We start from the raw sequence: 12,288 nt of genomic DNA on the forward strand, positions 1-12,288 counted from the left end.
CATATCTGGGGTTTACCCTCTTTTTTTCATGTCTGCCTTCTTCTCCAAGGACATTCCTGTGCCCTGACTGGAAAGCCTTCTGTGCTTCCCCTGGGCAGTGGTCAAGTCCTAATTCAAGGTGTTCTGAACACTCTCATAGTGTAGTACAATATGAATCATATTTATGTCTCAAGAACCTTCTTTCCTTTTAAACCCACTTGGAAGATAACTAATTTGATGTGTCCTATTTAATCAACTCTAATGCACACATCCTTTCACATTTTAACACCCCTGAAATCAGGCTGTCTTAAAACTGATAGGATCCTACAACTGCTGACAGCCAGATGGAAGCTATAAGAGTTACCACTGCTTCTATGTGGATGAACTTGGTTATAACTCTTCACAGTGTGGTCACGTCCACGTCTCAGTAAGCCTACAAGATGCTGTATAGCAGAAATTAACACAACACTGTAAATCAACTATACTTCAGTAAATTTAAAGAAAGCCTACATAAGCAATTTCAAAAAGTAGAACATAAAAATTCCAAGTCATAAGAAAGCATCAGGTAATAGTTTAATTGAAGGTTTTTTTCCTCCTTGAGCGGAACTTATCCTGGTATGTTTTAAAATCAATGGTTCGGGTATGCAATGACATAACCCCTTAATACTTAAAGGCAAAAAAAAAAAAAAAGTCTATTTATTAATGTAAATTTATATTTCTATCTTAAGGAACAATTTTGGATTCCTTAATGGGAAATATGTTGTCTGCTATTGGATTCACCTAATCCACTCTCCACAACCTATTGGAGGATTGACAGGACTTTCTGAAGCATGTTTAAAATGTCTTTTCTCCTCATTTTTTAGGCATGCCATACAAACTAATGAAACTTCACCATACATCAATGGTCTCCATATAGCTTACATTATCTTATTTTTCAGCAGTTGTAGCTTATCCAAGTCAAATGCCTCTTGAGTAATTCTTTGAAGACAAAATTGCCCAGTAGAAAATGGGTTATGGAAAAGCCTGAATGAACTTTTTTTGGCCAACCCAATATATAACAGATCTTATTCAATCATTCCCCTGTAGATACACAGTCAGGTTATATTGCACTTTTCCCCCATTTGTAATAAAGTTACAGTAAACATCCTGTGTGTGTGTGTATGTATATATGTATTACCAACTGATTATTACTGGTAAAAATAAAAGTTATTGTCTTACAAATTTTCTTCTTGAATACAGTCATCTTACCAAATTCCTTTATTATTCTTTGAGTTTTTAGTATTCTCTAGGCATACAAATAACATAAAACATTACTGTCCCTATTCTGCAAGCTTATGTCACTTATTTCAATTTTATGACATTTTAAGATAGATTTCTTTGAGAGTCTCTACTGTTTCTACCCTTCATATTATTTTAAAAATATTCAACTCTTAAAATTTAAGAGATCTACTCAAATAGTCCTACAGTTAAATAACTTCATTCAGTGTTACTAAATTCTTTTTAAAGTCTTCTAGTTTTTTTTCCCCTTTATTCAGCTAATTTCAGCTAGTTCTATGAACATTTTCCATTACCAAATTTTTATTCTTCCAGGAAATTGTTTCTCTCATGTTTTTATAGTTCTGAAAATTGTTCATCATTAGTTTAACTTGTTGTAAAATAGTAGGCATGATTTTGAAATAGGATGCTATTTAGAAAATTTTCTCAGGTAGCATTATATTGTAACTCTTTCAGTTGTTTTTGAAGTTAGCATCCAAATAGGCTTTTGCAGAGGTTATTTATAGAAAACAATGAAACAGTATTCAAAAAGTTCTCAAATATTAAAACAAGGCAGAATAAACTCAAGTATTCTGAATGGTTGTCATTCAGAATTGTTAGATATTCTAACAAACACAGTCGCCACATATATCATATTATATAAGTGTAACCACCCTTTCAAAGAATTAGAATACATAAACTACTCCTTCCAATATGAACAATTCCTAAGTTATTATATTTTTGTTTCCAAAAACATGGAGAGGGTTAGTTTAAAAAAGTTTTCTTTATTGTATCATGGTCAAAGAATTTGGTCTGTATAATTTATTGAGGCTTTATGGACATAGTCAAATTTTGCAAGTGTTCCATTCAGTTGAAAAGAATGAAAATACTCATTTGGAGGTGTTGCTGGTCATTTAGATTGTCTAGCTCTTCTCTAGTTTTATGAACTTTTTCTTAACGTGTTATTAAAAGAAATATGTTAATGGTAGATTTGTCAAGTTCTTGTAATTCTGACCGACATTTAAAATGTTTTATATAGTAACATTTAATGCATAAAAGTGTTTTAGTTTTAAAATGTCCTTATTTCCTAGTAATGTTAGTCTCATTAATAATGTAGAGACTCTCCACAGCAATGTTTTTCTCCTTAGTCTATTTCATATTAAAATAGTTACCCCAGCTTTCTTTTAATTAGTATTGGCTAGTAGATACGAATGTTTCCATTTTTTTTTCAACCCTTCTGTATCCTCATATATTAAAGACTATGTTTAGTAAACAGCATATAGAAAGATTTTTTGTTATCTAGGCTGACAATCTTTTAAAAGGATAAAGCCAATTTACATTGATTGGGTTTACAAATATACTTGGATTCACTTGTATCAGCTTATTTTGAACTTTCTGTTACTCTATTTCTCTGATTCTTTATGTCCTCCTTTCATCCTTGTCTCTTAGATTAGGGCTTTTATTCCCTCTTACTTTCTCCTTATTAAAAGTAGGGAGGCTATATACTCTGATTATTTCAGTGGTTTCCTTAGAACTTTTATCATGTGTATTTAACTTGCAGTCTTATGCTGATTAGTCTCTTTATCCACGTACTGAATACTACAAGGACCTCAGCACACTAACTGATCACTCTTCCTGACTTAAGTGCTAGGATTAAGTGTCTGGGATTCTGATTCTACTGTATCTTCATTTTTTGTTGCATCTCATATCTTTTCTGGGGGTTCATTTTCCTTCTTTGTGGAGCATACTCTAGACATTCCTTTTAGTGAGGGTCTATTGGTAGTAAACCCTCTCACTTCATGTTTGTTTAAAATGCCTTAATTTTCTCCCCACTTTTAGAAGGGTTTTTTTTTTTTTTTTTTTTCTGGATATAAACCTGTAAGTTAACAAAACTTTTCTGCACTTTGAAATTTTCATTCCAATAACCTTGGGATTTTATTGTTCCTGATAAAAGACAGCTTTCAGTCTGTTGTTATAGGTAATCTCTTTTTTTCTCTTTGCTTTTGATCTTTTCTTTGCCTTCAGTGTTCTTAGGTTTCATTAATGAAGATTTCTGCTTGTTTGTCCTGTTTGGGATACTCTAAGATTCCTGAATCTAGACTTCATATCTTCCATCAGTTCTGAAATTTTTAATTCATTATGTCTCTAATTATTATCTATACGCCATTCTCTCTGTTTTCTCCTGCTAGAATACCAATTAGCCATGTGTTGGATTTTCTTAATCTCTGTTTTTAATTCTCATTTTCCACTCCATTGTCTTTCTCACATTGCATTCTGGGTAATTTCTTCAGTGCCATATTCCAGTTCGTCAGTTCCTAATCAGCTATGTCTAATCCACTGAAGTTTCTAATTACATTAGTCCATTTTTTCCCCATTTCTAGAAGTTCTATTTAGTTCTCGTTCATAGTTTGCTTGGTCAATTTTGATAGCTATTTGTGCTTTTATCATCCTTTCAATAGTCTTAAAACTTTAGACATATTAAATGTATTTTATATTCCATAACTGATCAATTGCTCATATCTATAGCAGAGTACATTATAAGAAATGCCAGACTGGAAGAAACACAAGCTGGAATCAAGATTGCCAGGAGAAATATTAATAACCTCAGATATGCAGATGACACCACCCTTATGGCAGAAAGTGAAGAGGAACTAAAAGCTTCTTGATGAAAGTGAAAGAGGAGAGTGAAAAAGTTGGCTTAAAGCTCAACATTCAGAAAACGAAGATCATGGCATCTGGTCCCATCATTTCACGGCAAATAGATGGGGAAACAGTAGAAACAGTGGCTGACTTTATTTTGGGGGGCTCCAAAATCACTGTAGATGGTGATTGCAGCCATGAAATTAAAAGACGCTTACTCCTTGGAAGAAAAGTTATGACCAACCTAGATAGCATATTCAAAAGCAGAGACATTACTTTGCCAACAAAGGTCCGTCTAGTCAAGGCTATGGTTTTTCCTGTGGTCATGTATGGATGTGAGAGTTGGACTGTAAAGAAAGCTGAGCGCCAAAGAATTGATGCTTTTGAACTGTGGTGTTGGAGAAGACTCTTGAGAGTCCCTTGGACTGCAAGGAGATCCAACCAGTCCATTTTGAAGGAGATCAGCCCTGGGATTTCTTTGGAGGGAATGATGCTAAAGCTGAAACTCCAGTACTTTGGCCACCTCATGAGAAGAGTTGACTCATTGGAAAAAACTCTGATGCTGGGAGGGACTGGGGGCAGGAGGACAGGAGGATAACAGAGGATGAGATGGCTGGATGGCATTACTGACTCGATGGACGTGAGTCTGAGTGAACTCCAGGAGTTGGTGATGGACAGGGAGGCCTGGCGTGCTGCGATTCATGGGGTTGCAAAGAGTCAGACACAACTGAGCAACCGAACTGAACTGATAGCATTTGTGGGATGAATCCGTAGTTTATTGTTTTGGCTGATGCTGTCATACTGGCTTACTTTCATGTGTTTGGTGATTTCTGATTTTGAGCTCATTTACCTTGGAATTTTATCTCTAGGAATGTTTTGTAGCCTGGAATTAAGGTTCATCCTTTTAAAGAGGCATATGTTTGCTCCTGCCTTGGGAAGCACTAAAAACTTGGAACAAGTTTTAACTACATTTTCAGCTTGGGGCATTTAAAACCACATAAGTACTGTGAATTCTAGTCCAAAATTTGTGAGTACAGACATTTGATGATAAGGAATTATCAGTGCAGTCTTCTTTCTTGTGTCCTATTCATGTCCAAGGCTGAGATAGACATTTATCCTTACTTACCCTCTCTGTGGGACAAGATTTTCTATTTCACCCACTGAAAGTGTTACACTTCAGAAACCCTGGTGTATACTCAGGAATATCTGATCCAATTCCCCTTCCTTTCAGGCTTCAGGCTTTCTCTCTTGACCCTGTAAGTGTGAGTCATTAAACCTCAGGCTAATTACTGTTTAGAAATTAACACTTATTTTACTGGATTTACACTTCCTTGTTGTTCTTGGCATCAGTAGGATTTCATTCCTTTCCAGTTAAGCCATACAATACAAAAAAAGTGTGTTTTTTAAGGTTTATATTAAAGTATGCAGGCCAAGAAGATTTGCTTCAACATTTAGTGAGCCATAATGTTCAACCTGAAAACCTATTTCCTTATCTTATTACACAAGCTTGTATATCCAAAACAATTATAATGGTGGTGATAGCTACCCTCTCTGACTTGTTCCTCATGCCATGCCTTTGATATTTCACTATGTAATGTGTTCACTGTTAAGTTTTGTATAAATGGTCTTTATCATATTTAGGTAGTTTCCTTCTCTTCCTGTTATACTTGGGATAGCTGTGGAAATGTATGAAGCATTATTATTTGACATCTACTGATAGATTTAGTTTTGCTATTGAAATTTACATATGTACTTAAAAATTGAGAATATACAAACATGGACAAAATTCAGGCTGTGAAAATTAAGTCCCCTCTTCCCTCTGCTGTCCCAAATTTCCCAGGTCCATGCTATAGGAGAGCTTTTGTGACTCACCAGATATATTCTCTACATACTCAAATATTAGATGTGTCTCAATGCACAGAAACACTGACACAATACTTCTGCCATACTACAACAACCATCATACTATTTTTTTTACTTAGTGAGACACTCTGGAGAGCTTCTCTACTCTTATAGATAAAAGAATAAGAATAAAAAGACTTTCATCCAGCTTTTGAGTTTCTCAGAGACCAGAAAATGTCCCATCCAATTTGAGAATAGCAGTATACATTATCTTCAATCATCCTAGAATCAATGACTATCATAGCAACAGCTAGGGCAGTGCTATCCAAAAGAAATTTCTTGATGGAAATGCTCATTTCTGCACTATTCAGTATGGTAGCCACTAGACATATTTGGCGAGGGAGCATTTGAAATGGAGTTGGTGTGACTAAGTAAATGAATTTTAAATTTTAATTTCTTTTAATAACTACATGTGGTTACTACTACTACTCCTACTACTACTACTAAGTCGCTTCAGTCGTGTCCGACTCTGTGCAACCCCGTAGATGGCAGCCCACCAGGCTCCCCCGTCCCTGGGATTCTCCAGGCAAGAACACTAGAGTGGGTTGCCATTTCCTTCTCCAATGCATGAAAGTAAAAAGTGAAAGTGAAGTCGCTCAGTCGTGTGCAACTGTTAGTGACCCCATGGACTGCAGCCTACGAGGCTCCTCCATCCATGGGATTTTCCAGGCAAGAGTGCTGGAGTGGGGTGCCATTGCCTTCTCCGACATGTGGTTAGTGGGTACGATATTGAACAGCTCTACTGTAAAGCTATACAGGTCATCTTCCTGGTTTTACAGAAGAGTGACCTGAATTGCAGAGGAAAGTTTTCGTGGCAGAACCAGGATTGGAACTCTGATCAATCTTGCTTTTCATTACTCTTTCAATTTTAGCATAGCTACTACTTCAGCCTAAGTACCTTTTTGGGTGTGGGGAAGAGATTCTCAAAACCAATATGACCAAACCCTTCAAGATGCCGTTCCTCCTGGGACTCATGGAATCATCCCTATTTAACACTCACCATTTAGAGTATAGCATCATTGACTCAATGGACATGCATTTGAGCAAACTCTGTGAGACAGTGGAGGACAGGGGAGCCTGGTGTGCTGCAGTTCAAGGGGTTGCAAAAAGGTGGACATGACTTAGTGACTAAACAACAACGACGTAGAGTCAGCCTACTCTAAATTCGGCTGCTCGTTCTACACACCACTAGGTTCTCTTAAGAGATGGGAATAGCAGACCATACTACCTGCCTCCTGAGAAAACCGTATGAAGAGCAAGAAGGAATAGTTAGAACTGGACATGGAGCAATGGACTGGTTCAAAATTGAGAAGACAGTATGTCAAGGCTGTATATTGTCACCCTGTTTATTTAACTTATATGCAGAGTACATCATGAGAAATGCTGAGGTGGAAGAAGCACAAGCTGGAATCAAGGTTTCTGGGAGAAATATCAATAACCTCAGATATACAGATGACACCACCCTTATGGCAGAAAGTGAAGAAGAACTAAAGAGCCTCTTGATGAAAGCGAAAGAGGAGAGTGAAAAGGTTGGCTTAAAGCTCAACATTCAGAAAACTAAGATCATGGCATCTGGTCCCACCACTTCATGGCAAATAGATGGAATGGTGGAAACAGTGGCTGACTTTATTTTTTTGGACTCCAAAATGACTGCAGATGGTGACTGCAGCCATGAAATTAAAAGACGCTTACTCCTTGTAAGGAAAGTTACGACTAACCTAGACAACATATTAAAAAGCAGAGACATAATTTTGCCAACAAAGCTCCGTCTAGTCAAGGCTACAGTTTTTCCAGCAGTCATGTATGGATGTGAGAGTTGGACTGTAAAGAAAGCTGAGTGCCAAAGAATTGATGCTTTTGGACTGTGGTGTTGGAAAACACTCTTGAGAGTCCCTTGGACTGTGAGGAGCTCCAACCAGTCCATCCTAAAGATCAGTCCTAGGTGTTCTTTGGAAGGACTGATGTTGAAGCTGAAACTTTAATACTTTGGCCACATGATGCAAAGAGCTGATTCATTGGAAAGACCCTGATGCTGGGAGGGATTGGGGGCAGGAGGAGAAGGGGATGACAGAGGATGAGATGGTTGGATGGCATCACCGACTCAATAGACATGAGTTTGGGTAAACTCCAGGAGTTGAGGGACAGGGAGGCCTGGTGTGCTGTGGTTTATGGGGTTGCAGAGTCGGACATGACTAAGCAACTGAACTGAATGATTATAAAGTAAGTATCCTTGTATCCGAACTGATATAAATAAATACTGGATACATAAGTCTTATCCTTACAGAAGACTTTGAATTAATACATGCAGAAGGAATGGGAGAATAGGAAAACAGAAAACCTCCACTAGACCACCACAGTAATAACCAGCAGACATACTCCACCGATTATAGTTAGTAGGACGAGTGTAAGAAAAAACAAGATAAAGTCTTCAAGTACCTCCCTGCAAATAAGTTAATAACAAAGAGAAAAGTAGTAAAACTTTATAGTAAAGAAGGCCTGGCCAACACCACCTTAACTGAGTGGTCAAGGTTAATATCACAAGTGACCAGTCACGGTAACATCGTGTCTGTCCTAAAATGAAGGGCTGAGGACACGTCAGCTCTGTGCGACCCCTCCCCAAACATACAGCTAATCATGAGAACACACCAGACAGACCCAGATTGGGGTCCATTCTGCAAAATAACTAACCAGTCCTCCTCAAAAGTGCCAAGGTCGTGAAAGATAGGAGATGTAATGGGGGATTCTGGGTTTACCTCCTAGAACTAAGAAAAGACATGAATGTAAAAACTGGTGAAATCCAAATAAATTCTGCGATTCAGTTAAGCACTGTCCTGAGGCTGATTTCTTAGTTTTGATCTTACCCTCTGCTTGGTGAGATGTTGACATTAGAGGAAGCTGAGTAAAGGGAGACGGGAAACCTCTTGGCTGTCTCTGCAACTCTATTAAAATTATTTCAAAATAAAAAAGTTTTAAAGAAACACTGACAAATGGGCTATGGGTTTAAGTGGTAAGACAAATCGTGAAATATAAAGAAGATCTGGGAGAACTTCAGAATGCCTCCAAGGCAGGAAACAGCTTAACGTAAGAAGAGGAGTTTGGAGCCAGAGAAGTTAAGACAAATGATGAGGCTCTGAGCTAAGGAGGCAGCAGTGGGGTTGGAAAATATTGGTGACAGCCACCCCTGACCCAGTGCGCAGTGAGCCAGGCACTTTTACAAATGCTGCACGTGTTCTAGCTGATTGAGAAATGAGATGGGTTTGACACATATATATGGGAATACGGCTGTCAGCACTGTGACCAACAGAATATGAGGGAAGAAGGAGCAATTCAAGATTACCCCCAGATTTCTAATCCGGGCTTGTAATAGCATTCCTCAAGGTGGAAAACAAAATGGGTTTGGGGAGGAGGAAGATAAGCAGAGTTGGGGCAGGCAGGTTACAGGTGCCTACGTGACATGCAGGTGGGCAGGCTGGAAAGGCAGGGAAGAGATAACCTTACTCACAGCTTCAAAGAGAGAGCTGTTCCAAGATAGAGATCTGAGGCTGATGATCATTTAGTCAATGGTTGAAACTGTAGCAATGACGAAATCACCCAGGAAGAAGGTATGAAAGAAAAAGAGAAGGAGGCCAAGGATGGAAGCTGGAGGAAACCCAACCATTATGGAGAGAAAAACAGAGGAGGACGACTGAGAAGCGGGTTCAGAAGTGGAAGAATAATGGCAGCACAAGGCCACAGAGACAGTCGGGCGGGGGGAGGCCGATGAGATGCTCAGTAGGGTCAAATGTCACCATGCACGAGGGACTCAGGCGACACTGGTGACGTGGGAAGGAAAAGTTGATGGCAAGGTGGTGCACCCAGCCCGTATCCCACGAGGGAATGCTTAGTGGTGGGGAAGCAGGGAGAGGGAGTGCCAACCTTTATTTTGAGAAATGTGGTTGGGCACGAAGAAAGAAAATAGCCAGAGGGGGTGAAGGTCGGAGAGGTCACCCCAAATCCCCATCTCCAGACCGCCTCCTCCCAGGAGCTCCTGATGCACATTTTAAACTGCAAACGAGTTCTCTCCAATGGGCATGCTGTCTGTAGCTTCCGAATGTGTATGTCTAGCCTTCGACCCACACTTAGGTTAACAAAAGAGGCATCAGCTCTATTTTTAATCACCTTTTCAACGTGAAGTTTGAGATCTGAGGTGGTCTAACCTGACTGTCGGAGAAGGCAATGGCAACCCACTCCAGTACTCTTGCCTAGAAAATCCCATGGACGGAGGGGCCTGGTGGGCTGCAGTCCATGGAGTCACTAGGAGTCGGACACGACTGAACGACTTCACTTTTGCTTTTCACTTTCATGCACTGGAGAAGGAAATGACAATCCACTCCAGTTTTCTTGCCTGGAGAATCCCTGGGATGGGAGAGCCTGGTGGGCTGCTGTCTATGGGGTCAGAGTCGGTCATGACTGAAGCGACTTAGCAGCCGCAGCAGCAGCAACCTGACTGTCTTTGATGCCTGACTTGGGGCAGAATGGATGATGCTGGGCAGTTTTGTAACCATTCCCAAAGGTGACACTGCTTCATGACCATGTTCCGTTACCCCATAGCCACGTCCCACCCCTGCTTGCAAAGTCCAGCATAGAACACTTCCAGACAGTATCAGGGCCCGGGTAGAAATTTGGTGGTGCAGTTAAATGCTACAAATGCTAGGAGAGGTCGTCAGTGAGGCTCAGGGTTTCTCCACATCTGCATGTGCCAAAGCACGTTCCCCTCCGTGTTCAGTTGCATTTACAAGCCTTTAAATATTAATACTCATTAATATTGATGTTTGAGTACCAAATGAGCTTAGCTTCCTAGAAATTACTAGATTTTATATTATTCATTCATTGGTTCAGTATACATTGATTAAGTGCTGGGCAATGTGTTATTACTGGGCAAGACTGGAAAAAGGAATATGACATGGCTCCTGCCCCTGAGAAGCCTACATATGCTTATACGTGTGTGCTTAGTCGCTCAGTTGTGCCTGACTCTTTATGACCCCATGGACTGTAGCCTGCCAGGTTCCTCTGTCCACGGGGATCTCCAGGCAAGAATACTGGAGTGGGTTGCCATGCCCTCCTCTAGGGGATCTTCCTATTCCAGGGATCGAACCCTGGTCTCCTGCATCGCAGGCGGATTCTTTACCATCTGAGCCACCAGGGAAGCTCAAGAATACTGGAGTAGGTACCCTATCCTTTCTCCAGGATATCTTCCTGACCCAGGAATCAAACCAGGGTCTGCTGCAATGCAGGGAGATTCTTTACCAGCTGAGCTACCAGGGAAGCCCATCCATTTACATAAACAGCTACAAACAAAATGGAACGTCTTACAATAATAAAGGCATATATATTATGTATACATGTCTTATGTATTATAACATAAAAGCATGTATGTTATATACAGGTGTGTGTACCTATACAACAAAGGCATACATATTATGTACATGTGTGTGTATCTATATAATAAAAGCATGAATGCTTTATACACGTGTGCGTATCTGTATCTGAGAGAACACAGAACACATGACTATTCCTTTCAAATGTGACTATGTTGTGAGCGGGAGCACGTTTGGTTGACTCTGCAGATAGAAAGAATGAGCAATAATGGTTTACCTCAGTGGATAAAGGAGGAAGAAGGGCCCCAGAGGCAGAAGAAAAGAAAACGCAGAAGAGGTGTGAATATGCCCAGTGTATGTCATAATATGGCGTGGTGTCCATAAACACAGCAAAACTGCCAATGGAATGATAAAGGATACTGACTGACTGGGCACTCACTGGATGTCAGGTGCGACTTGAAGCATTTTACATGGCGTGAGCCACACGTGTGAGTGACTGGAGGTGAGGCTGACAAGACGGATGCAATGCTTTGAATGTTGTGCTAACAGGTCTGGACTTTGTCCCACAGGTAGGGGAGAGCGAGTACTGACAAAATGAGACTTGCAGTTAAAAACGGTTCCTCCACCAGCAGCGCCAGCTGGTCACAAAGGGGAATGGGCTGCAGGAGGTGAGATGGGAGGCAAAGAGGTGAGCTCGGAAATTGTTTCAACAGTTCAGACAAGTGAAAATGGCAGGGAGGAGGGGATGCGGGAGAGAATTCTGAGCAAGACATGGGGCCATGGAGACCCCCTGCCCCACAGCCATGGAGAGGCAGGGAAGAGAGGAAGGGGTTCTATTCACTTGGAAGGAAAGAAACATCCTTAGGAAAGAGGATGCGCTCAGTGTGAGGCACTAGTGGGACACTAAGAATGGGAGTCTAGAATTTGGGGCAGCGGTTAGGAGGACAGGAAGTGGGGGACAGAGAGGAGAAGTCCAAATCCAGGCACGATGAATCTGTCCTCTCAACACTAATGTCACCCAGAAGTCTCCTTTCCCTCCCCAACAGCCCCACACGTTCACGTAACAGCTGTGAACTGACTCGGGGATGCACACGCTGCCAGAGGCGAGACACCTGGAGACACACAGGAGCCAAGTGCCGCAGAGGTCCACACACCT

General features: G+C 40.5%; 1 protein-coding gene across 3 annotated transcripts in view; it reads right to left on the reverse strand.

Annotated features, from left to right (window-relative positions):
* Positions 1-12,288, reverse strand: part of PARVA (parvin alpha) — a 166,818-nt gene that overhangs the window by 48,623 nt on the left and 105,907 nt on the right. The gene's annotated exons all lie outside the window — the stretch shown is intronic.

The sequence above is a fragment of the Ovis aries genome, chromosome 15 (genome assembly GCF_016772045.2).
Source record: "Ovis aries strain OAR_USU_Benz2616 breed Rambouillet chromosome 15, ARS-UI_Ramb_v3.0, whole genome shotgun sequence".
In the NCBI taxonomy this organism is placed as follows: Eukaryota; Metazoa; Chordata; class Mammalia; order Artiodactyla; family Bovidae; genus Ovis; species Ovis aries.